Source organism: Malaclemys terrapin, chromosome 11, assembly GCF_027887155.1.
Source record: "Malaclemys terrapin pileata isolate rMalTer1 chromosome 11, rMalTer1.hap1, whole genome shotgun sequence".
Lineage (NCBI taxonomy): Eukaryota > Metazoa > Chordata > Testudines > Emydidae > Malaclemys > Malaclemys terrapin.
The window spans coordinates 17,120,020-17,147,583 of record NC_071515.1 but is presented as its reverse complement, the minus strand read 5'-3'; the positions used below and the strand labels follow the sequence as shown (position 1 = coordinate 17,147,583).

Genomic DNA, 27,564 nt, shown 5'->3' with positions numbered 1-27,564 from the left:
ATGATTTAGTTGGGGGATTGGTCCTGCTTTGAGCAGGGGGTTGGACTAGATGACCTCCTGAGGTCTCTTCGAACCCTAATCTTCAATGATTCTATTACTCAGATTCGGGAAATCTAGATTCGGTGCCTGGCTCTGCTCAAGACTTCCTAGTGTGACCTTGGGCAAGTCACTTAATCTTTCTGTGCCTCAGTTCTCCACCTGTAAAATGGGCATAATATTTTTTATAATTGAAAGTCAATGCGAGTGAGTTGCTTTTGAAAAATCATACCCTGTACTGGCAGAGCAAAGACATCAAAATATCTTTGAGTGTTTAGGTTCCCCCTTAAAGGTCATGCCAAAGGATATTACACCTGTTTGTTATAGGTTATTTTTAAGTCATTTTCTTCAATGTACCTGCTCCCAGGGCCTGACCCAAAGCCCATTGAAGTCAATGGAATGGAATGAAAGACTCCTAGTTAGAGCTGTGTGAATAAGAATTTGTTTTTGGTTCACTGATAATTCAGAAAAATAACATAAATAATTTTAAATTAAAAAAAGTTGGTGAATTGAAAAGTTAAGAAAAATTATTTTGGGACAAACAAAATGTTTCATTTAGATTTTGGGCTGTTTGCCTCCATTTTTAAATCTTTCAACCAAAATTAAAGGTAACTTCAAAATTAAAAGTAGTTTCGAACTGAAAAATCGGAATTTTTATTTTTAAATGTCTCAACAAAATGCTTCAACTCCACTGGAAGTTAGGATTTTTTAACTGAAACAATTTGCAGAAATTAACACACATGCTCAAAGTGCCTCAGTCAATCTAAATCTGGATTATTATTATTTTTGCTTGAAAAAAGTAACTCAGTTCATCTGCTGTGAATCCGTGTCTGACGGCACTGCAAGGATGCAGTGTAGTTGTAGCCATGTTGCTCCTAGGACATTAAGAGAGACCCGAGGAAGAGCTCTGTGTGGCTCAAAAGCTTGTCTCTCTCACCATCAGAAGTTGGTCCGTTAAAAGATATTACCTCACCCGCCTTGTCTCTCTAGCACTGGAAGGATGCATTTTTAGCAATAGGTTGTGTAATGTTCTCATGCAGGGGGACAAAGGGTAAAATTTCAGGAGAAAAAAACAGGCTCTGCTCCTGCGTGTGTTGAGCAGGTGGCTAAGAGGTAGAGCCAAAGTTCCATCCATCCAACACACTGGCCAGTGTACCTATTCTGTTGTGCCAGGGGACGTATGCAGTGACAGGTTGAGGACTGGTGCTGGGTGTGTCCTTGTCTCCAGCAGGTAACTCTGATAGTCACAATCTGCTTCCCGGACTGCTCCTGGAGAGGTGTAACAACACACTGCATTATATATGCTGTGTGTGGCACAGTCACAGTTTAGCCCCAAATAAACAAATACTTTTCTGTGCCTGTCATATTGCAAAACTATGCAGTCGAGTTTTTTGTTCAAAGCAGAAAATGTCAGAGCAGTTAAGTTGAACTCCTAATGGAAAGTATGCTTTTATGGTGCCAAAACAGAGCAACTCACTGACAGAAAGAAAAACATGTTTACCTTTGGCAATGGATAGAAAAATGAGTTATTTCACCTAACATCCATATCATAGCTGCTCTTCCAGCTGCCTTACTATGACTCATGAGAGCGAATAGCCCCATGCAAAATGAAAACGCACGCTTGGTTAGCTTTCACTTGAGCTCAGCAAAATATTCATCACACATAATGTATCTTCTCAATGTGCCCCTTTAACTTTCTTATTTTCAAATGATCCACAATCAGGTTTTGATTGTTAATCAATTCAAAATTGTTCAATGAACATTTTATGTGAATACATTTAAGTCTCTAGACTGTTGGCAACCTTGCCCAGGAAATAGTTTGCAAACTTTGGTTAGATGAATTCCTGGAGGTTTCATCACATGACATTATCTTTAATTAAAGATTAATCTTTAATTCCTGGAGACTCCAGGACAATCCTATGTCCTGAGACTGTATCTTTGGCTATTCATTATTGGTGGCAGGTCACGGAGCATCCAGGTCACATGGTATTGTGTCTGCACCCAAATGAGATGACTAAACAGTAGAGTTGGGCAAATAACAGATTTTTTCATTTCACTTGTAATTCTGAAAAATCAAGGCAGAGGAAGTCATTTTGGGTCAAACAGAAAATGATTTTTTTAAAATATTTTCAGCAAATTGAAAAGTTGACAAATAGTTCTATTTCATTTGACAAAATGTCGTTTCAATTTTGAGTGCTTTTGGGGTTTAAAAGGTTTTAAAAATAAATGTTAAGGAAATTTTGACACCCAGCTTTGGTCTGAATCACAAGAAATACACACATGAAATACTTTGTCCATATTTTGGACAAATCTCTTTATTGCATCTTGGGATTTGTTTTAACATCATGGGCCTGATTCAATGGAGTTACATCATGATAGAACTAGAGTAACTTAGTTCTGAGGTTGCTCTATCTTGTGCTGGAAACCAGGGGCTTTCTGCTCTGAGGTTCAAGGAACCACAATGTAAATTAATACCACCTTTACCCACTCAGTCCAGATGTGTGCCAAGCTCAGCTCACCTGGACTGGTGAATCTGACCCAAGGGCTGTACCACAGTCTGTGTTGATTGGCTCCAATCCTGAAAACACTAGCACACATGCTTGATTTAAGCATGGGAGCAGTTCCGTTGAAGACAATGGACCTACTTCCAGGCATAAAGTTAAGTCTGTGCATAATTGTGTTTGCAGGATCAGGGCTTTAGATGTTGATAACACTTGCTTGTTTAAAGTACAATTCTTAATTTGAGAGTAAGCTTTTAGTTCATTTAAAAATCCCATATCAAAAACTGTTAAAAATGTTCTGTTTGATTACAGTTGGCTATTCATTGAGTTAGCTTTTAAAGAATAACAAATGGGAACATATGGTGGGCATGGCTTTCTAAATTCAGATCACAAATGGCATTTAAATGATCTCTTGGATTCTGGTGATGGTTCAAGAGGTGAAATTTAAAATGTCTGGGGAGAGACTGAACTATAAACAGACATTGACAGGATGATGACTTTCCTTGGCCAGTGAATCAGCAAAGCTGAGAGTAAACCCAGCTGCCAGAATGTTTATTTGTGTGCAAACAACAACAAGAACAAATGTTATTGGCTGTTAATAAGTGAATACTTAACTTCACATTTGGCATGATAATAGTGGTGGCTAACGAATCAGGCGGGCAGGATTCCAAGCTATGACATTGGCTGACCCAGCACGGTGCAAATGGGAGAGTTAGAGCAGTGCCTAGCTTACAATGATGCACATTCCTACTTACAGCTTTGGTGCAGAATAAAGCAGATTTGGCTCTAATTGTCTGGGAGAGGTCGCAATTACCAATGTACTGCATTTGGTTTTGGACATAAAGGAGGTTTCGTTTCATCTATTACCTTCTGTTACAATCCATTTTTTTCTCATCATATTCAGATAGGGATTCTTGGATAATTAACTTTATAGCAGAACTTAGCCTGTATAAAAGTTTTTCTTGTAGGACTATCACTGCAGATGTTGGGCCAGGTATTCAGCTGGTGTCAATTCAATATAGGTCCATTGAAGTGAATGGAGTTACACTGGTTTATGCCAGCTAATGAGTTGATCCCAATTATTACTCTCCATAAATGAAAATTCTTCTGTTCTGGATTTCCTTGCAAAATTGCTAACAGTGATGAGTGCCGTGCTCTGAAGACGGCTAATGAGGGACTAAGGGATAGATGTAATCATGCACAAGGCTTCCTATGTATAGAGCTGATAAATTATAAACATAGAAATAAAAACCTTATTTCCCCATCAAAAATTCTGAACAAAAAAAATTTCATCTGAAATTTTTCAATTTTTTTGTAAAACCCAATGAAATTTCCTTTGTTCCGATTCAACTCAAAATGTTCATTTAATTTAGTTTCAAAGTGAAATGCTTGTTTCAATTTTCAAAATCTGAAAAATGTTGGCACTTCGAAAAATGAAACCCTGTCTCTTCATCTCTATCCTTTCAAAAAGTTGCACAGTGGTAAAAGGAAAAATGATTAAAAGAAAGATACGCATCATGACCTCATTCCTTAGACATAATTAATATTAAGAATTTAAGGACATCTATACTGGGTGAGACCAATGGTCCATCTAGCCTAGTATCCTGTCTTCTGACAGTGGCCAATGCCAGATGCTTCAGTGGGACTAAAGGGAACAGGGCAATTATTAAGTGATACATCCCCTGTCATCCAGTCCCAGGTTCTGGCAGTCAGAGATTTAGGGACACCCAGAGGTCTGGGTTGCATCCCTGACCATCTTGGCTAATAAGTAATCATTGCATTTAATGGCATCATTAATAATCATTGAATTTAATGGCAAAAAAGGGAACGGAACAAAAATTTGAAAAGTTTTTGGTTGTCAAAATCTGAAATGCTTATTTCGGTTCAAAACTAAACAATTTTTATTTCTTTTTGAAATTTACCAAAGAAAAAGGAGGGGGGCAAGTAATAAAAAACCTTTTCCTCCTGAAAAATTCAATTTTTCACAAAACCCCATTTTACAGTGGTAGAAAATTTTGGCTGAAAAATTTCGACCAGCTCTGTTTCTTAATCTGTGCATCATGCACCTGCTGTAAACCATGGGAGTTTGTTAACACAGGAGGATGTACTAGAGGATTAGGTACTCCATGGTTGAATGAGATGTGAAGTCCATGAACAATGATTTGCTCTGTTGTGGGGTTTCTCTCCTAAGTTCACTGCAGCGTAGTGCCTGTTTCTCCATAATGGGGGCTGGCTTTATTTTTCTGGGTCAGATTATCCACTACACCTCTTATTTGTATAATAAGTGAAGTACAATAAGGTAGGTGGATCCTAAACACACCAGTCTGCCCAGGCACTGCCCCCCCCTTGCCTCTTAAACACCCAAGAGCACATTGTTTCTTTCTGCTGTCTACTGAGTGTCTTTGATTGGTTAACTTCACACTAGAGTGATCTCCATCTGTTTAGAACCTCAGAAAAATCCCGTCTAGTATGAAGGATGGGCAAGACTTTAGACTGCTTGTTTTATCTGAACTGGATTATTTACCCTTAATGCACACCATTGTTTTAGACGTCTGTGCTGTTAGCTGCTGAAGTGCAAACTTGGAACAAGGGCCAGCGCTTGCTACAGGTCTGAATTTGGCCCAGAATCCTGAATTTAGGGGCTGGCAGGTTAGAGAAGAAGGAATTGCTTTTCAAATATTTTGTTTTAAACTATGAGTATTCTCCATAGGTAAGTCTGCATATACATTCTGTTACTGATTTGGAATCAGATTTCGAATCTGAAGCAATTGTCTTTGTTTTAAAACTGTTCATTTCACTTTTAAAGGCTATCAAAGCTTTGTTATTACGAAGAGGCTGTTAGCAACAGAATTTACTTGAAACAACAACTGAGGATTTGACAAGGGAGGCAGAGATGTTGATAAAAATGAATCCGATCTGGGTCAGTATCACATTAAGAAACTGGGTGACATTTGCTGGTTCTTGTACATTAAACAAAACTGTAGGGACATATAATATCCTGAAGGACTGTGTTTTGGAATTAAGGATGCCCATTGACTGTGTACTGTGAACTTTTCTCTCAAGTGAAATGTGTTTTGATGCCTACTTATTACTGGCAAATTGCTTTGAGCTTGATATTTTTTCTCCCCCTAAAATATTTATATTCATATTCCTTACGCATGGTGTACATTTTTAATAGTATCACATTTTATAGCCATCTCCTCGGTGCATCAGTCAATGAACAAATGGAAGCACCACCAAATGAGCAAGAAAATGTAACTCCTGGTGCAGCAAGATAGTGTATTTTGGCTTGTAAATGATCATGAACTAAAGTCAAATGCTGATTTATGCCATCCCAAGTTAATGAAATTGCAGTGGAGTGTCGGTCGACACAGCATTTGGCCCGACCTGACTGCCGCTGAAGTCAGAAGTTTTTACTGTTCATGTCAATTGTAGCATGATAAGGATCATAATGACCCTGAAATTTCCACTGAACATTCAGAGCTAGAATCTGAAAGGCTCTTACATGGGTGCATAGGGGTTGGGGTGTATACTGGGAGCCTGTGCACCCTGGTTTACCTCTGGTAGAAGAGCAGTACCTGTTCTGGAGAGAGCACTGGGACAGCTCCCTCCATACACCCCTGAAGATGCACACGGCCCCAGAGGAGGTTGTGAGGAGGTAGAGCTGTGTCTCTTCCCATGTTCTGGCTCATGTGACTGGCATGTAGTGGGGAGTATATTGTGCTCCATGAAGGGGTAGCCATAGGTGCATACCTCCTGCACCCTGTGGAGCTCTGGGAGGCATTCTGAGCCACTCTTACTGCCAGCCTGACAGATAGAAGCTTTGACACTATAGTAACAAGGGCCTTCTAAGTATCATAAAAGAGCTCCTCAGAAATCCATCACATTTCCTACTCAGGGAACTTTTCAACTCTGATTGGGATTGGATTTAGAATTTGGATTGTGTGGAATTATGGGATCCCAGTGGGACTTTTGTGACTTGCTTCTGCATGAACTTTAGAATATTATCACAAAGCTATGTATAATTATCATCATTTATTTTGTTGTATTCCAGTAGCACGTAGAGGCCACCAATTATCCGAACTCCACTGTATGAGGCACTTGTACAAACAGATGAGAAAACATTTCCTACCTGAAAAAGAGATCACAATCTACATAAGTGTATGGATTTATTTCCCCCCAGGATCCTTCTTTTTCTTTTTCTTTTTCTAGCATAGCAAGTCATCTTTAAACGGCTTAGCAGTTTCACACTGTAAAATTATTTCAGAACAATTTTCTGTACTACAGTGAATGTTAATGGCCGGTCTTTGGGACATCATTTACTGTTCTCACTCAATAATTCCCCTCACCCTTCCCTGTTGGCATAAGTGGTATACACAATGAAATAACAATGGTAACACAAGATGATTAACAGTGAGTACTTGCTATAAAGAGAATGAGTAATGGGTAAATTTATTTTGCCCTATTCGACCACACATGTGAACATCATGGGCTAACTCCTCAGGTGAGACAGATCCTGGGCATAGTGGAGACTGGTGAGGCCTCCAGCATAATTTAGAGGAGCCTGGGGGCTGCTCTAAATTGTGCCAGCTTGTAGTAGCCGCCTACATTATGCTGGTATGGATCTCCACCATTCAAAGTGTTTCTGTCACATGTTCTCCTGCTCCCAGCATGCACCAGAACTGTAGAAGAAAGACTAGCATGAGGGGAGCTGCGTGGAGGCAAACTGTCATGTCTTTCCATTCACATAGTTCCTCTAAAGTCATCTCTCACGTGAGAAGCTATTTACCCACTGCTGGAAGAAGCAGGGATTTGACCCCCGAGCCCTACAGATCTGAGGGGAATTCCTGATTGCAAAGGGACGTGAACACAAAGGCCTTGTGCTTCCACAGAGATTCCTGGGGCCCTCCAGCTCTGCCCCAGCTCTCTGTCAGTGCAGCTTTAGTGAATCCATGTGGTCAGGGACTCCACACTTGATGATTGATCCTGGTACCCCTATTTAAGGGAAATTCCCCAGGGCTCTGCCACAAAATATTTCTTCAGAATTTCTTGTACAGTTGGTGAGGGCATGATGCATATCTTCTCCAGACCTTTCCCCTTCATGCCACCCCAGCCCTCATCCTCCTGCCTTGGCTCCCTCCATGGAGCCACAGACCAATGGAAAGAACTGTGCTACAGAAGCATTTGACTTGCCTTCTGCAGGAGGGATGAGATGTGCTCACACAGTATCCCCATTACACCTGCATCTAGAGATTCTGGACCAGATCCTCAAAGATATTTAGGCAGCTAACTCCCCTTGATATTAATGTGAGTTTGCCACCTAAATAACCTGGAATACCTGTCAATGTAACTGCGTGACAGCATTTCTCCGTGTCTCATCTCTGGATATCCCTGTCTGCTCTTCCTCCTAGTTACAGATCCTGATCCCCACCTTAGTTTAGACTGCTGAGAGCGGGGGACCTCCCACTGCAGCCATGTCGGCAGTAGGAAAAGTTTTATGGTTTAAAATAAGTTAAATAACATGAGGTTAATCATGATTTTGGCTTTAGTGTAACCAAGGGCGGTTGTGTTTCACATATTAGTTGGTTGGGGAGGGATCAGGGTTGGGACCGTTTTTAAACACAACTTGGCCCTGTCTCTCCTATGTGCAAAGCAGTGTTTAATTTTGTGCTAGCCTACATGTTTTGGGTCCACTTATAAATGGTTCATAAAAGCCTTAATAAGTGATTAATGGATGTTCCAGGCACATTACAGACAGGACTATGTGTTATAGATAGTTACAAACATGTCCGTAGACTATCGGTAGCTACAAGTCATGGGTTATAAGCAACCTGTTGGATGTGCTAATAAATGCCTAACCATTTATTAAAATGTCTACTAATAATTTATTAGCCTTTTACAAACTATTTCGAAATACAGCCTGAACACTGAGTGTGACTTGTGCTAAAATGCACTAATTTCCCAAATGGCCTAAGTGTAATTTTCAAACCAGCTGGGAATAACAGAAACCCTTAGAGACCATGTAGCTGCACCCTCTTGTTTAGTTACTGGCTGCAAATTCCACTCTCTTCTGTCCTTAGAAAGCTTTCTGAGTACTGTGGCTTTCTGATCCTGCTTCACCACTTCAGTAGTTTTCCAGTTGCTAATTGCAAGCAATGGGTTTTCTGTTTCCTCCCACCACTTTGAACTTTCCTCTAAATTGCATTGTTGTAATGTTTATGTAGAAAGGTGCCCAGTGGCTAATTCTTTCTGTAATTATTATTTAACTGGATTTTCTATTTTGTGTTTCATTTTCTTTTCCGCTATTTAAGCTCTTCTATTGCTTAGTTGCTGCACCCTGTCTAGTACTTGGGTCCAATCCTGGACTCCACCAAAATCTGGAGCAGCACAAAGGGGAGACAGAGCTGCCTCAAACAGGCAGCTGATTATGGTGTATTGAGGACTGTGTTGGAATTGCAAGCTATCACTTTAAGAGTCTGGTGATGGGGGTGGGGAGGGGGTTTCAGGTCCTGCGTGCAGGGTAGCGGGGCTCTAGCCAGTCTGTTAAGAGCCAGCTTAAAGCAAGTGCAGGTGAGTTGTGCCACACTGCCTTAGAGAGCAGCCTGTTTTCTCTCTCGCTGTTTCTAGGTTCTTGTATGTTATCATTCTGAATTCTAAGAGATAAAGTCCTGTTACACTTCAACCTTCCAGCAAGATTATTTATGTCTTTGTCTAGCTTTTCTGTGTGTGCACTGATGATTTGCTCAGTGTAGAATAGGGGGCATGTCATGAGCAGAACAGCTGAATATTCCCTTAAATATAGGGGCACGTCATATGTGGTGCCAGACTGCATAGCCAACCAAGGATACACCAGAGCACTATGTGCTTCAGCCCTACCCCCTCCCATGGGTCAGGGCCAGATTATGGCTGGACTAGTACATGAGAGGTCAGGAACTGGTCCCAGAAGGGGTGGGGAAGAGGATAGAGGAGATGGGGACATGAGCCTGCACCAGACAGTGGAGCTGGCCAGTTGCCGACATGAGTGCATAGTGCATCTTGCCATAGTGGCACAATACCCCTTCTGCCTTTGCATGCCAGGGACCTCCAGGGGGCATTCCCCTCCCTGAGATACTGTGCCTCCCAGTGCTTCAGCTGAGGCAGTACAGGTCTGTATCAGTGGCTGCAAAAGGCAGAACCTGTCCCTCTGCATTAGCACCAGGCAAGCTAGGCAACATTATTCACTCGTCGTCTTTCCCTTAGCAGCCTTTTAAAACCAGGTAGGTTAGTTTGCATTTAAGCAAAGCTGGTGCCTTTGTGAAAGTTTGCCGATGCCTCGCAACACCAGCCGTCTGCCTTTCTTTAGTTAGCTCAATCTGATGGTGAATGTCGTTGCAATGTTGCTATGTTAATTTCCTGCTTCCACTGGGCTGCCTGATGCACGGCTACCCTGGTGAGTGCATGTACATTTCATAGCTTTCATCTTAACTTTAATAAAAATGGAAGCCTACAGTACTAAGGTTGAGTCCATATTGATTATATTAACATTCGAATGCACAACAAATAACCCACTCAGATCTCAAATGTGCACTTGGGAAAGAGCAGTATCAGTTGCTTAGTGTGCTTTAGCCTTGTGTGTGCTGGTCAAATTAGTCTAATAGTCTTAGGATAGAGACCAGGTCTAATGTGAGAGCACAGTACTGGGAGTTATGGGGTCTAGGTTCTATTGCCTACACCACTGACTCACTGTGTGACCAGGGGGAAGTCACTTAAACTCTGAACTTCAGTTTCTGTGCCTGTATAATTGGGATGATAAAACATCACAAGAGTATTGTGAAAATAAGCATTTGGAGAGTGCAGTGAGGCACTTGGATAAAAGGTCTTCTATTCATGCAAAATACTGTGTCAATATTTTCCGTGGATTATATATGAATATAAAACTTGTGGTGAGCAAAATGCATTAAAAATGCTGCTGATTTTGATGTTGCCCAGTGGGAGTTTGGGTTTGATTACGGCAGAACTTTGCCATTAGCCATAAATACGTACAAATCTGGTTCAAAAGCATTGGTGTTTTATAAATGTATGTATTTTTTTATTTTCAAAATGTAGCGTAGTTGTAGCAATTGCAATGATCAAAGTCTTTTGCTTCCATTCCAATATGCTAGTCCAGTGGTTTTCAAGCTGTGGTCCACAGCCCCCTGGCGGTCTGCAGACTATGCTAAGGGGTCCGTGAAAGGTTGTCATTACGATAGAACAGTGGTTTTTCCAACCTGTGGTTCTGGTGGTCGAATCATAATTCAGTCCCTGCTCTGCCAGCACCTAGGACAGGGTAGCTACGCACTGTGTGCTTCATTCAGGGCAGATTGCAAGGTGCGGATCTAGTTCACAGAAACTAGGCAATATCTGGCATGATTGGGCCCACTGAGTTTCACCTGGGGAATCACAGCAAGTTATGATATACTGTCATATTCAAGATGCGCTATGCACTGTAGATATGTGCTCCTGCTATAGGAATGCCCCCTTACAATCGTTTTGCTCCCACAGTATTCAGGTGGTGACAGCTGCAAAGTACCAAACTAATGATATAGTCACAAGCTCGCCATGCCTCATTTATCCTTATACAAGCTGGATTTTGTGTAAGTGCAGACAGAAAAGATGTTTAAGAACTTTATGTAGGGCAACATTTTGAAATATGGCATGTATTTGAACACAGTATTTATGGAGGTGATAGTGGGCAGCTCTTAAAAAGCTGCCATATTTATAATCCCCTTATTTTATTACTAAAAAAATAAAGTACGGTATTTATAACAAAGCATATGAGCTTTCCAGAGAGATTTGTACTTGCACATATCTTTTTTGGAAATTTACAAGTTTGATTGATAAAAGTAATGTATGTAATGTATTGAGACTTTAACTGGAAACTTTGTGACATTTTTGATTAAGAAACAACAGTAGAATGACACCCAATCAATATGGAACATATTACATGGATTAAAAACTGGCTAAACGATAAGTCTAAAAATGTAATTGTAAATGAATGATCGTCAGCGAAGGGGGTGTGTTTCTAGTGGCATTCTGCGGGGATCCGTTCTTGGTTCTATGCTATTTAATGTTTTTATCAATGACCTGGAAGAAAATATAAAATCATCACTGATAAAGTTTGCAGATGACACTAAAATTGGGGGAGTGGTAAATAATGAAGAGGACAGGTCATTGATAACATAATAGCCTGGGACAGCTGTAGAGATAGCTACAATGATATTGCATACAACAATTTGCAGACCATAATATTTACCAAGCAAAAATCATATTTGAGTGCATTAACACCTTGGATAACCTCCCACACAGAAATGGAGATTGCTGAAGCATTGTTGATCACTCATTAAACTTGCAAGATATGCAACCACATTTGCAAATCCAGGGTTTAGACTTGCTTCCCATGTGCAAAGCCATAAAAACAAACAAAGAAACCCCAGAACTCAAGTCAGTGCTAACGCTCACACATTGAAGCGATGGGGAGAATCCATTAATTATTGATCAGAAGGCATTAGAAATTAGCAGATGTGAGTGTAATGAATAACAGCAGGAGATCTTCAGACACAATATACTGGAATTTGCAAATGAGGATGTAAGCAGTGTCTGAATGAGCTCTCCCCTGACATCAGTGACGCACTGGGGGAAAAGACATCAGGAGCAGACCACATTTGCACAGACAAACTTACTCTGCCTAGGTTTTCAGTAGGCAGACCTGCTTTGCCAAGGTGATCAGTTTTGGCTGGTGTTGGGTTACAATTTGCAAAAGGTGTGACTTTAAACTGGTTTAGTTAAAGGCTGTGTGGACACACTCATGTCTGTTTAGACCAGGCAAATTTTGGTTTAGGTTATAGGTTTAAACTGAAATAAGTGTCCACACAAGGATCTGCACTTGTTGTGCTGATTGCTACATCATGTAGGACTTTTAAAAAAATGTCATCCACTATACAGTATTTTCTCTCTCTAGCTCTTATAAATCACTGCTGTGTGTGGTTAAAATGTGGCCTTCCACAGGCTTCCTTGAAAAATCGAGGGATAGTGAGATTTTTTAAAGCGCACAAATTCCACTGAAGTCTGCTAAGTCCATTAGGCGCTTTTGAAAATGTCAGCCTCCATATTTTCAGAAGAATGGATTTATAATGGATTGGTTGATATGGCTCATTAACCAATAAATAATATGTATTACTTTATTTCAATAACGCTTGGGAGGTTCGCAGAAAAAGCCTTTCCAAAACCAGGAATATAGAGGTTTTAATCGTATTTAAATGCAAGATTAGAGAAATGTTATTCTATCTATTTTGGACTATTTAAAGGTCATAGATTTGCCTGCCTTGGTTTCATGCAAAAATTCCAAGACATTAAGGTAACATTCTGACATGTATTTTCAGTGCAACACACGGGTATCAGCAGTTGGACTCCCATTGATGCAAATGGGATCTCTAAAGTTAAACTTTTGATACTGAACTGAGAATGTCTCCCAAGGGTCTAACTAAAAGCACAACAGTATGAAAACCCTGTTTTAAGGCTGCTCTGAAAATGCACCATTAAATTTAGGCTTTTCGATGCTAATTTTCCTTTCCATTCTCCTCCTTGGGGAGCTGTTTGCAATGCCTAGACAACATGGGGTATAAGGAGGAACTGTCATCCTTAACATTTGGTTGCATGCTTTTTTTTTTCTTTCCCTTTTAAGGTTTGTCAGGGCTTGGATGGAGTTTATTTTTATTTAATTCCCCTGATTTTATTTTTAACCATACTACATTAGAACATTAAGGGATTAGTATCCAAACAAATTAAATTTCTATGAGGGAACACAGTGGGGAAAAAAAACCCAACTGGTTTTAGTTTTTTTTAAAAAATGACCCAGTTTAGGGGAACTGTGTAGTTATACAAAATAAAAAAAAAATGTAACAAATGGAAGAAAAGGGCAGCTGATAGAAATGAATTTAAATCACAAGCTAGGAACTGTAGAAAATTGATAAAAGAAGCAAAAGGGCCCAAGGGGAAATCTATAGCTAGTGGAGTGAAGGGCAACATGGAGTTTTTAAAGTATATTAGGAACAAAAAGAATCCTAACAAGGGTATTGGCCAGTTACTAGTCGGAAATGGTAGAATTATCAAGAATAATGCAGGAAAGGCCAAAGGCTTCAATAAATATTTCTGTTCTATATTTGGGAAAAACATGTGATGTAGTCATACCATATGATACCACTCTTGCCATTCCAGTATTATCTCTGGAGGATGTTAAACAGCCACTTCTAAAGTCAGATAAAGCAGCAGGTCCAGACAATTTGCACCCAAGAGTTTTTAAAGAGCTGACCGAGGTGCTTGTTGGACCATTAATGTTGATTTTCAATAAGTCTTGGAACATTTCCAGAAGAATGAGAGAAAACTAATGCTGTGCCAATATTTTAAAAGGGTAAACAGGATGACCCAGGTAATTAAAACCTGTCAGACTGACATCAATCGTGGACAAGATAATGGAGGGGCTGATCCAGACTCAATGAAGAATTAAAAGAGGGTAATATAATTAATGTCAATAAATATGGGTTTATGGAAAATAGATCCTGTCAAACTAACTTGATATCTCTTTTTTGATGAGATTACAAGTATGGTTGATAAAGGTAATAGCATCGATGTAATATACTTAGACTTCTTGTAAGGCATTTGACTTGTGACCACATGCCATTTTGATTAAAATACTAGAACGATATAAAATTAACATAACACACATTAAATAGATTAAAATCTGGCTAGCTAATAGGTCTCAAAATGTAATTGTAAATGGGGAATCATCAGTGAGACGGTGTTTCTAATGGGGTCCCACAGGGATCAGTTCTTGGCCCTATGCCATTTAACATAATTTATCAATGACCTGGAAGAAAACATAAAATCATCCCCGATAAAATTTGCTGGTGATACAAAAATTGAGGAAGCGGTAGATAATGAAGAAATCAGGTCATTGATACAGAGTGATCTGGATTACTTGTTGAGCTGGGCACCAGCAAACAATGTATGTTTTAATATTGCCAAATGTAAATGCATACATCTCAGAACAAATAATGTGGACGAAGCTTACAGGATGGGGGACTCGATCCTGGGAAGCAGTCACTCTGAGAAAGAGATTTGGGAGTTGTGATGGATAATGAGCTCCCAGTATGTTGCTGTGGTTAAAGAGTTAATGCAATCCTTGGCTGCATAAACAGGGGAATCTCAAGTAGGAGTAGCTTATTTTACCTCTTTATTTGGCACTGATACAGCCACTGCTGGAACACTGTGTCCAGTTCTGGGGTCCACACTTCAAGAAGGATGTTGATTACTCAGAGAGGGTTCAGAGAACAGCATGAGAATAATTAAAAGATTAGAAAATATGCTTTATAGTGATAGACTCAAGGAGCTCCATCTATTTAGCTCAGGAAAGAGAAGGTTAAGGGGGGAATTGATTAGTTTATAAGTACCTACCTGGGGAAAAATATTTGATAATGGGCTCTTCAATCTAGCAGAGAAAGGTCTAACATGATCCCATGGCTGTAAGTTGAAGCTAACTAAATTCAGACTGGAAATAAGGTGTACATTTTTAACAGTGAGAGTAATTAACCATTGGAACAACCTACGAATGGTCAAGTTGGATTCTCCATCACTGGCAATTTTTAAATAAAGTGTGAATGTTTTTCTAAAGATCTGCTCTAGGTAGGGTGATCAGACGGCCCAATAAAATTGGGACTGTCCTGATATTTAGTTATTTGTCCCGCATCCCAACCGATGTACAGTCGGGATGCCATTTGTCCTTCTATTTTGGCGTGGGGCTGGAGCGGATTGGTCACCCTAGCTGGCAGGATCCCATGCAGCTGCCAGGAAGCAGCTGGCAGGACCCTGTGACCCCTAGGCACAGGGGCAGTCGGGGGGGGGGGGGTCTCCATGTGCTGCACCCACCACCAGCGCCAGTTCCGTCGCAGCGAATGGGGGCTGCGGGGACAGGGCCTGCGAGCATGGGCAGCACACACAGCCCCCTGGCTGCCCCTGAGCCTAGGAGCTAGAGGGACCCGCTGGCTGCTTCCCAGAAGCCACCCCATCCCCACCCCAGACAGGTCCTTCTGGCTCCTAGGGTGGGGGAGGCCGGGGGCTCTATGCACTGCCCGCTCTCACAAGTCCTGCCCCTGCAGCTCCCATTGGCACAGTTCCCAGCCAATGGGAGCTGCAGAACTGACGCTTGTGGCAGGCGCAGCACATGGAGACCTCCCTGGCCGCCCCTGACCCTAGGACCCAGAGGGACCTGCCGGCCGCTTCCCGGGAGTCGCCCCAAGGTAAGCACTGCCAGGACCCTACTCCCACACGGCCTCCCCCTGCCCCAGCCCTCAGGTGAGGAGGTGAGTAGCAGGCAATGGGGCATGCATGGCATAATCAGATGCACACTAGTCCACCTGGCCCTGTGCTGCCAGCGTGCCCCTTCCTGTGGGGGGCAGGCCCATGTTGCACCACACAGCTGCCCCTCACGGCACCCCCCAGACCCACTGTGCTCAGTGTCCTTCGGACCCACTGTGCCCCCACAACCCTTCCACCACAAATACACAGTGCCCTGCACACCACCACCACTGTCCATCGCCACCCCCCCAAGCCCCACCACAACTGCCCAGCACCCCACACAGAGCGCCCCACTCCCTAGTGCTCAAAAATACAAATCTCCCCTCCTCCACTACCCAGTGCCCTTCCCCACAGTCCCACCACCACAACTACATAGTGCCCCACACAGACCCCTACTGCCCAGCACCCCAACACACAGATCTCCCCCACTGCCCAGCACCCCACCACAGACCTCCCAGACACTCACTCCCCCGTGCCCTGCTCCTTCCCGGCCACACTCACCAGTCCTGCTGGGAGGTGAGGTGACTGTCAGCTGGGCAGAGCCAGCAGCGCTGGAGCTGGGATCATGTGCCCCTGCCCTGCGTCTTCAGCCGGGAGCTGGAGCTGGGGCCATGAGCCCCTCGCAGGGACTACAGCAGGGGCCATACACCCCCCTGGCAGCTTCCGAGAGCTGTGTGTAGGGCCGGCTACAGGCACCAGCCCAGCAAACAGGTGCTTGGGGCGACCAAGGGGAAGGGGCGGCACGTTGGGCTCTTCGGCGGCAATTTGCGGCAGGTCCCTTGGTCCCTCTCAGCAGGGCCACCCAGAGGATTCAGGGGGCCTGGGGCAAAGCGCGGGAGCTGCGGCGCTTGTACTCACCCAGCGGCGGTCTGGGTCTTCAGCGGCATTTCGGTGGCGGGGGGCCCTTCAGTCACTCCGCGTCGTCGGCAGCACTGAAGGACATGCCACTGAAATGCCGCCAAAGACCCGGACCACCGCCGGGCCAGGGCTCGCGGGGCCCGGAGCCTGGGGCAAATTGCCCCACTTGCTCTCCCCCATCCCCCCGGGTGGCCCTGCCTCTCAGAGGGAAGGACCTGCCGCCCAAGTGCCGCCAAAGAAGAAAGCGGCGCGGTGGAGCTGCCTCCGATCGCGAAGGCAGCTTTTTTTTTTTTTTTTTTTTTTTTCCCCCCCACTGCTTGGGGTGGCAAAAACTCTGAAGCCAGCCCTGGCTGTGTGCCCCTCCTCCCCCATGGCTCTGGTCAGGGCTGTGTGCCTGTGGCTGTCCCCCCGGCCCATGTGTCCCAATATTTCACTCTTGCGATTATTTTAGGGGAGTTCTCTGGCCTGCCTTATGCAGAAAGTCAGACTAGACGATCACAATGGTCCCTTTTGGCCTTGGAATCTATGACTGAATCAATATCATGAAGGTTAGGTGCCGAGGGCTAGATTCCAATGGGCTACACGTTCGCATTGGGAAGTAAGGGCTTTTTTCCACTGCTAAAAAGGCAGCAGTTTTTACCCTGGGGTAACTAACACATGTGAGTTATTCGAGGTAAACAATAGTGAAGACAAGGCATGTTAGTTTTATTATGAGGAGAACTTGCCAGCCCTATATCATTGCTCACACCACTCACTGCTCAAGGTTGTACTTAAAGCAGGGATGGGCAAACTTTTTGGCTTGAGGGCCACATCAGGGAATAGAACCTGTATGGCAGGCCATGAATGCTCACAAAATGGGGGTTGGGGGTAAGCGGGTGCAGGCTCTGGTTGGGGGTGCGGGCTCTGAGGTGGGGCTGGGGCTGAGGAGTTTGGAGTGTAGGAGGGTACTCTGGGCTGGGACCAAGGGGTTCGGAGGGAGATCAGGGCTGGGGCAGAAGTGTGGGAAGAAGGTGCAGGTTCCGGCTGGGGGTGCGCGCTTTGGGGTGGGGCTGGGGATGAGAGATTAGGGGTGCATGAGGGTTCTCCATGCTGGGATCGAGGGGTTTGGAGAGCTGGAGGGGGATCAGGTCTGAGGCAGGGGATTGGGGCATGGGGAGAGGCTCAGGGATGTGGGTTCTGAGCGGCACTTACCTCAAGCAGCTCCCAGAAGCAGTGGCATGTCCCTTCTCTGGCTCCAAAGCGTGGAGCAGCCCCCAACCCTCAGAGTGGGGCCATGCCACGGCTCCCAGGAGCCATGTGGTGTGGCCCCCGACCCGATGCCCCGGCGGGAGCTCACGGGCTGCTGGCCCGTGGGCCATATTTTGCCCACCCCTGGCTTAAAGGCTCAATCTAGCCCTTAATAAATAGGTTAGACAGACATATTTCTTCCACTGGGAATGAGCTTGTTATACAGAGAAGAATATATGTCTTAACTTGTGAATATGCTAGATTGTTCAAGAAAATTAAACGGGTACAAGACCTAATGTTCATTACAAAATCTCCTCCATCTGGGACAGCTAATAATTAGTGTTCGTTTACGGATGAGGTGATGAGTGTAACCATTTCTCCCTAGCATAACCTCTTAATATGCAGTTCGTGCACAGCTGGTCTAAATCCACAAGCCTGCCATAAACTCGGCAGCTATGACACTTCCAAATTAGACAGCAGAAGCTTTTCAATTGTAATTGCACCATAAGTGTCTCATTAACCAGTTATGAGTTTTAATTATAAAGTATTTTTTTTAAAGTTCATTCTGCTCAGCTGAAGGATTTTGTTAGTTTGCTAATGGTGCGGGCCTGCAAACCCTTATTCAGGTCAATGATCTTTCCTGCACCCGATTTTGCTCCCACTGAACTCAAAGGCAAATGTCCTCTGTTAGGGTGTAGCAATAGCTGCTCCTCCAGATCACCTGGTGGCTTTTTGTTCGCATGTGTTCTCTATGGGGAGACTGCCCTCAGGAACTGCCCCGGATGCTGCCCCTAGCCCCGTAAGGACTTGGGTCTTTGAAGCCACAGTCTGGCCTAATGTGTATGACATTCCGGGGTGCAGTCCGGATCAGTGAGGGGCGGGGCAACCTGGGGTGCTTCATAATGCTTTACTGCTGTAGCTTCCAACCTGGGCTATTCACAAACAGCCAAACAGCATGCAGCTCACACCTGGTCTGCATATAGCCACAGCCCTGGTCCAGCAATGCTGACCCCAGCAGCCTGTTAGCAACACACCAGCCACACTCTGGCTTTCAGCAGCCTGGGTTACTACTTGCAGGGTGACCCCAACACACTCCCAGTCCTGGATTTCCCCCCAAAAACATGTTGTGCACTGTCCAGTGCTCTTCTGGACAGTCCATATATATTAGATCTGTTACCCCCCTAAGGGGATCAACATACAACAGTCTGCTACTTTAAATGGAGTTTTCCAAACAGTTGACGATGCTGGATTAAAGAACAAAACAAGTTTATTTAACTAGCGAGAGAGAGAGAGGTTTTCAGTGAGTACAAGTATAAGGCATTACAGTCAGAAATGGTTACAAGAGAAATAAAGATAAAACACTTCCTAACCTTAACAAACTAGACTTGGTTCAAGGTGAAGGCCCTTACCACGTGTTTCCAGTAATATCGCTGACCAAATTCCTAGGTCAGGATCTGCTCCCAAAGTCCAACGGCTGTTTCTTTTGTTTTCTTAGGTGACAAAAAGGGAGATGGATTCAGAGAGATAACGTGGTGTATTTTTTAGGGTTGCCAGGCGTCTGGTTTTCAACCAGAATGCCTGGTCGAAAAGGGACCCTGGTGGCTCCCGTTGGCCATTAAAAATCCAGTCAGTGGCACAGCGGGGACCCGGGGCTAAGGCAGGCTCCCTGCAGCTCCCGGAAGCAGCCGTCAGGTCCCTGCAGCCCCTAGGTACATGGGCAGCAAGGGAAGCTCCACGTGCTGCCCCCTGCCCCTAGTATCGGCTCCACAGCTCCCATTGGCCAGAAACCACAAGGGCAGCACGCAGAGCCTCCCTGGCCACCCATGCTGCTGAAATGAATTAATCCCTGAGGTGATTGTTCGTCACTTCCTTACTACATGCACTCTCTTATTTTGGTCTGTTTGTGATGTCTGCTCCAAGGACTGTGATATCTCTTATTGTCAACCACTGCGATATGTTCTCTGCACTGCCCAATGCTGAACCTACAACACATTCTTCACCAGCATGGACACTATCAATGTTTTCACTTTTATTACTAGTTATTTATGTAGATTTCACCTTCGGAGCAGGCCTGTCAGCTGACACTACAGACGTATATCGGGGGTGGAGGAGGTTTTGTAACCACTTTTATTGCTCTTTTAAAACTCATCATGAAAGTCTCTTGCTCAAATCCAGCTGAGCGTAAAAACTTGTACTTCAGTAGCTCATCTATCCAGAAGGAATGTTACCTGCTACATGATTGAAAGAATTTGTGATTAGAAAGCAACAATAATTGACTACATATTGTACATTGAGGCAACGGGCACTTCTTTTATTTCTGCTCAGTGGACTGTGATGCAACACTTATTTCATATCTGGGAGTGCTCTAACGTTGCTGCCAAAGAAGGCTATAGTGCATAGCTTCATTAAGGAGAGTTAAACCACCTATCTGCTTGGGGGGAATGAAATCTAGCCAGCTCCTGTCTTACACTGGAGAAGATAAATGATGATTAATTCACATTCCTTCATTCTCCTCTCTTATAAGACACGGATGGTTTCTCAGTGTGTCAATGACTAACTCTCAGTTGAGTGGTGTTTGGCTGGCAAAAGCAGTTTGGATTATTCCATATAATTTTTGGAAATGAATCAAAACTTCAGGGAATGTAGTCAGCCAAATGGAATTATTTTTGGTTCTTCTATCGCCAGTTATGTATATTAGCTGCCATCCCTGTCACTTTCTTCCTCTGTTTTCATGCTGATATGTTTCCTGCAGTGCAATCACTAGGTAGAATCTTCTCTCTCAGGTGTCTTAGGGCCAGCTCCAAAGCAAACCAAAGTCAACAGAAAGATTCCTATTGGCTTCAGTGGGCATTGGATCAGGCTCCTGCTACAAGCTGAACTGCTGATAGCAGTCTAGGCAAACCTCCATCCCACCCCACTGTGCCATGCTCTTTGCTCACCCCATACTCTTTTGCAAGGTGCAGTAGGTTTACAGGCGATGATCCTAAACTTGCAAGCCCACAGCTAATTATAATCTCTCTCCCCACCTGAATATGATGCCCAGCTTTTCTCTGGATCTCCAAAGAAAAGTATGCATCAATAATTAGGGGCCAATATGTAAAATAAACCCACCCTGCTTGTGGCTGAAAATATTAAAAGGAAAACCCTTATATCTGGTTGCAAATAAATTTGCCACAGGGCCTATTTCTCTGTGATTTAGGCTCCACTCCTGATATTAATTATGTGGAACACACTTCATGGGAAGTAATGGTAATGTGCACTTTAAATCTGATTTGGGAAAGCACTTACGCACATTCTGAAAGCTAAGAACGTACTTAAGTAACGTCCTGAATCTGGGCATTTGGGGACTTATTTAATTTTAAACTTGGTCGGCTAGTGTGCACCCTCCACAGTTCTCAGTTTACCCGCTTGCCCGGCCTCGGTGGGTCCCTTATACTTGGTGTGGGCTGTTGGATGCAAATGGTTGTGACACTGACAAAAGCAAGTGTCATGGATTTTGAAGGGCTGTGATGGACTATTCATTCCATGATCATTTTACCAATGATGCGTTTGTAGTTACCAGGACAGGGCTGTGATCAATTACCTCCCCAGGTAGGCTCCAGACATCCACACAATAAAAACGGTGTTTATTTTTTTGGCAGGGAAAATTCCTCTACAATGATAGTCTTTTAATTAATTGAATTGAAATGTTCTTTCTCCTTTTTTGGTTGTTCTGCAAAATTTGATTTCGAAAGGTCACTCTGCTCTTCCTATGTGGATATTTTAAAAACCACTCCCCTCCCCCCTCATTTTTTTCTGGTATTGTGAGCAGTGGGTATTTTAATCCCATAGTAATAAAGCCCTGATTTAAAAAAATAACAAAAAGAGAGCAAGAGATTTATAATGAAAAGCCAGGTAGACGTTTTACTCTGATGGCATTATTAAGGGTTGCTGAAATACAATATATATTTAGGACAATCCCAGGAGGAACAAATGCAACGATAGTGGTGATCGCTCATATTTATGTATCTCCATCCACCCAGGAGCATCAACCAGTGCTTGAAAAATCTTGCAAATCGTAGCCTTGGTCCTTCAATGAATTCTCTGTGGGCAGCCCCCATGCTCACTCAGCACCATTGTGTCACAGGGATCCATCCACCTGCATCGCATTGCAGGATTGGGGACTATAAATATAAGACACGCTCCAACCATCTTTGAAATGCAGCTACCTCTCAGATGAAAGGTCATAACCATTTAACAGCACAGCAGGATAGGTCGGGTGGCTGTGGGACTTGGGAGACCTGGAATCAATTCCTTGCTCTCCCACAGACGTCTTGCGTGCCCTTGGGCAGGAGGATCAGTCTCTCAGTGCCTCAATTGCCCAGCTGTAAAATGGGGGTAATAGCACTACCCTACTTCACAGAGGCATTGTGAGGATAAATACATTACAGATTGTGAGATGCTCTGATTCCATCTTAAATGGGGCCAGGCTAGATAGTATCTAAGACAGCAAAAATTACCCAACAGTTAAGGCCGCTGAGGAATGCCACCTCCAGCTGAAAGTAAAGGGGGAATTTAAGGTGGGCAAAACGTAGTTACTAGTCCTTTTAAAATGCATCTGTGATGGGGTATATCAGCCCCCCCACTATTGGGCTAGAGGGGGTTAAGGAGAAATTGTGGGCCCCAACGGCTCCTCTGCACCTGCAGAGATTGCTTCAACTGGAATAGGAGCTTAAAAGAGAGCCTGACAGCATTGGAGGACAGACCTATCTTCAGAACTCCTGAGCAGACGGCATAGCAGAAGTCTTTACCGCAAGGGAGGGGCCTTCAAATGGCAGCTACTCCTGATCTTTGAGGTGCGGCCAGGGTGGAGAGGTAGCTGGGAGCGTTCTCTCTTGGGCCGAGGGAAGCCTGGGAGACCGAGTCTTGAGCTGAGAGCCTGACTCGAGACTGCGGATGATCAGGGACTGCAGCCTGCCTGAAGCCCTGGATAGAGGGAGTGTGTGCCAGCCCCCAAGAGGTGGAAGTGAAACCAGGAACTTGGGTCAGTCTGAATCTGGGGGTAGCCACCAAGGAAGAAGGCTGCCAGCTGACTCACCCACCAAGGAGTATATAGCAGAGTGACAAAGGAGCAAACCTTGCTGGTAGTGCTGCTGGGGGCATTGTGAGCCACATGGAGGGGCAGTCCCTCCACACAGCTCGCTGGTATCCTCATGGCTTGGTCTTTCGGAACCTGTGGATCCTTTGCCTATAGTCATTTCCTGTGTGATCTGCACTGCCGGCCACTGTGCCTCTCCCTCAAGAGGATGCTGCAGCGCTCACCTGCCTTCGCTCCCACTGGTTTTATTGGGATGAAGAAGACACTTCCATTAAGAGCAAGTTATTCCATAATTGTGAATTATAGCATTTTTTGCACCTTCCTTTCAAGCGGCCAGTGTTGGCCGTTCTCAGAGACAGGACCCTGGATAAGATGGATGTTGGGTCTAATCTAGTCTGACATCCCTTCTTGTGATGAGCTGATAGAGTGGGAAAGACTTTGACATTGTTGTCTGGATTACATGTTCGAGAGAACAATGTAATTTCCTCCCATGAATCTTCATACAGTTTGGCAAATGGTTGCCAAGTTTATTCATGTGAACAGTTTAGCCTGCCAGGTAAAGTTCTGAATAGAAGTGAAATATTTTCTTTTCCAAGCTGTTGGTAAATTGCATAGTCAATGGCTTGACCACCTTTTGGTTCATTATGAAATATAGTCAAGAGACCAGATAACCAATGCCAGGCTTATTGCTAAAAGTCAATAATAGTATAGTACAGGAAGAAAGACACAATACAATAACCGTTTCTGGGAAGTCATCTTGTAAAAATCACCTTACCCAGAGGGTGTGCTCCCAAAGTTACATATTTCTACTAGAATATTCATAGGATGATTTTATAAATTACAAAACACTTTACACGGCCCTAAAATCCAACCCACCAGTTCATCCCAGTACCTTATCTTGTTGGTCTGTACCTTCGTTAGCTTTGTTTTGTACACTAGCATTCCTGGTACTGGCCTGCGAAGGTCCCTCCTCAGCTTGTACTGGGGCAGAACATTAATTTATTTTGCCTTTGACAAGTTTCCTACTTTCTAAAGCCAAAGCTGACTTCAGCTTTGCAAAGTGTTATGGGATACTTAGCACAGATGAGCAGAGTTATAGGCCAATTCAGGCCAGGTGACTGCTATATATATATATATACAATATAATGATATATTGATTTTGTATGCTTAATACACATTGTAATATATGTGATGTGAATAACACATATTGATAATATGCAGGGCCGGTGCAACCCATTAGGCGACCTAGGCGGTCGCCTAGGATGCTAGCATTTGGGGGGTGGCATTTTGGGTCCTGCGGCAGCCGGATCTTCGGCCGCCCCGGTCGTCGTCGTCATTTAGGCGGAGGGAGCTGAGGCAGGGGGGCGCGGGGAGGGCTGCCTGCAGCAAGTAAGGGGGGGAGGGCGGCACTCAGGGGAACTCCCCGCCCCAGCTCACCTCTGCTCCGCCTCCTCCCCTGAGCACGCCGCCCTGCTCTGCTTCTCTCCCTCCCAGGCTTGTGGCGCCAAACACCTGATTGGCACCGCTAGCCTGGGAGGCGGCAGAAGTGGAGGGGCGACGGCGTGCTTGGGGAGGAGGTGGAGCAGAGGTGAGCTGGGGCAGGGAGCTGCCGTGGAGGGGGGGTGTACCTCAGAGTGGGGGGGAAGGCGTAGAGCTGCCACAGGGCTCAGGGGGGGTGCAAGATGGAAGTTTCGCCTAGAGCGCGAAACATCCTTGCACGCACCCTGATAATATGATATTGATTTATATATATATGGTCATATATTGGTCAACAAAGTCCTGTGCCAGAAGAACACTCCCAGAGAAAAATGTATTGATGACCAGAGAAACTGTATCTGCTCAGCCAACTTTCAAATAAGAAAGCAAGCAAGAAGGTTTTATGTGCTATGCAATGTATAAGCATTGAGCTGCACAGCGAGTACCAGATGTCAGTGCATAATTGCAGGGCTTCATGTGAAGCAGTACGTACCGCACACAAATGCAAGAGGCTAATGATGCGAAACGCCAAAGGCTTTAATTTTAGACTAACTGGACGATTCAAAGGTGAGGTAGACACTTACATGATGGGCAAAGGAATCTGTAGACCCTTCTGTGGCTGAGCAATAGTTGTGCCATTGTAGTGTGTCCCATGCCTGCATGAGGGTAAGGAGTCTGACTCACATCCTTGGCTGTAGATGGCGGATACTGTTGATAATGAAGAGCAGGTCAGTGGTGCAATCATTTGGCTCTTCTGCTTCCCCACTTCCAAGTTTCTGAATTTCATGCACATAGAAAAAAATGTAAAAGGCAAAATGAAATCAAAGCAATTAACCAAGCATGAAAGGGTGTGGGGGGGGGGGGGAATCCCAATCAGCTGATGATCAACTGACGAGAGATCCTGATATTGTGGATCCTACTTGAAGAAAGGGGCCAAACCCTCAGCAGGTGTAAACCAGTGTAGCTCCATTACAACCAAGGCCAATTTGCATCATGCAGGATCTGGCCCAGGACATTTTGCTTTCTGAGCTATTACAAGATTCGGACACCAGCCTGACATTTCCCGGGGCCGGTGGGGCCAAAGACCACATGGTGTAAACTGGTGTAAGCACCAGTGGCACACATGCCAAATTACATCAAGTGAGGGTCTGGCCCTGGGTACTTCCGGTTTACAAATGTTTAGCTACACACTCAACACTTCTGCATGCATAAGGAAATAAGATGTTTTCTATACTATTTATATTACAGAAGCCCCTCAAGGCCCCCAGGGTGCTAGGCACTGTTGACCCCTTTCACATAGCATGCCTCGGAGTGCGACCCCCCCTTATAAATTAAAAACACTTTTTTATATATTTAACACCATTATAAATGCTGGAGGCGAAGCGGGGTTTGGGATGGAGGCTGACAGCTCGCGATCCCCCATGTAATCACTTCACGACCCCTTGAGGGGTCCCGACCCCCAGTTTGAGAACCCCTGCGTAGAGACTGTAAGCTCTTCAGGACAGGCACTATCGAAATAGACAAGACAGACAAAGGAAGCATCATTTTGCAGTTGGGGGAACTGAAGTGCAGACCATCCTTCTTCTGGGCTATAAATGGTGACATAATATAAACCATAGGCTCTGAATGGTGCTTTATTCTTAAAGCTGTACATTTGCAAATGTAGACAAATAGATCTCATCTCCACTATTTTCATAGGCACGTTTTTAGCCCCTTTTTTAATGCATGTCATTGGTGTCATACTGCCACAGGAATCTGTAGGTGGTAGCGACTTCTATCTGAGAATCTCAAATCCCTGAACAAACAATGGCCCACAATGTGCTTGGCAATAATTCATGCCATTCATGACCAAGTATAATTGGGCCATTTGAATACCAGCCCACGCGTGCCCTCAAGCGAGTGGTAAGGTCGAGAGGGTTGTACGAGCTGCAAAAGCACAGCCTAAACCAGGCGGGTCCATTTCTGGCTTTACTCAATTACAGAGCCAGGCTCATAAACACCACTAAAGTTCAGCTCTGCACAGCTCGGTGGTGAACGGGAGCCAGCTGACAACAACAATTCCTAGTCCGGAAGGCACACGTTGTAAACTATATCATCAAGTGCTGCTAATTCATGTGACCACCCCAAGCCTCAGCCAAAGCTCTGGAGCAGTGCACAACTGGTTATCATGACCTTATAGTAATACCCCCGGGATTTATAGTTTCTGACATCTGCATTGCAGACAGGCTGGGTATATAACTTTAAAGGGGGGCTTTGGGTCATTCAGCCTGCAAGCTGTTTAACCTTTTCTAGCCATGCGTCACACAGGCGGTACAGGGTGTTATGTGAACTGACTACAGGCAGCATCATACAAGCATTTTTTCAAGATTAAACACATTCTTATAAACCTACCATCTATTTTAACAATGCTAACACATAGGTAAGCCAAGTGGGTTTCCAGCTATGCCTTTGTCAGTGTTCAGTTAGGCCTAGGGGACTTGGCATGAGCTGGCACCTGGTCCGCCCACATCACAGTCCTCCTTGCTGCTGCTGTGGGACCAGCTCCTGTATCAGGACTCTCCCTCCCTGCTCCTCCTCCCCCTGCCTGGCCTTGCCCTGTTTCCAGCAGCCCATGTCCCTTCTCAGGGATAGGGAGTGACACTGCATCAAGGCAGGCTGGGCTGGAAGACAGGAGCTACGTGAGCTCAGCAGCTACATCAGGGATGGCTCTAGAGACATTGATGGTGCATACCATGGGGGGAAATGCCATGGGGGGGGGGGGCACACCAGCTTCCTCCCACACTTATTCCTTGCTGTAGTGGATAAAGAGGGTAATGCAATTTGCTACTGGCCTGTACCAGTAGTACAAGTTAATTCTTATTCCCCCATACTCCATTGTATGGGAATGCAGTCCCAGACGCAATCCAAACTGTAAAAATGAACACCAGGCACAAACATACAAAGTGATCTGAAATTGAGCTCAATGGGGCTGAATTTAAGCTCCTGTGAAGCTCCATTTTAACACCGGTCTAACATTGAAAA

The 27,564-nt window shown here is 44.5% G+C and overlaps 1 long non-coding RNA gene across 2 annotated transcripts in view; it reads left to right on the top strand.

Moving 5' to 3' along the window:
- The first annotated feature begins 4,943 nt into the window (after positions 1-4,943).
- The window catches only part of LOC128845685 (uncharacterized), a 43,950-nt gene continuing 21,329 nt past the window's right edge, over positions 4,944-27,564 (top strand). The window contains exons 1-2 of one of the 2 annotated variants that reach the window (XR_008446702.1): positions 4,944-5,247; positions 5,344-5,457. This is a non-coding gene — a long non-coding RNA (uncharacterized LOC128845685). The remainder of the gene's footprint in view (positions 5,248-5,343; positions 5,458-27,564) is intronic. The other variant, XR_008446703.1, reaches the window with a different exon arrangement.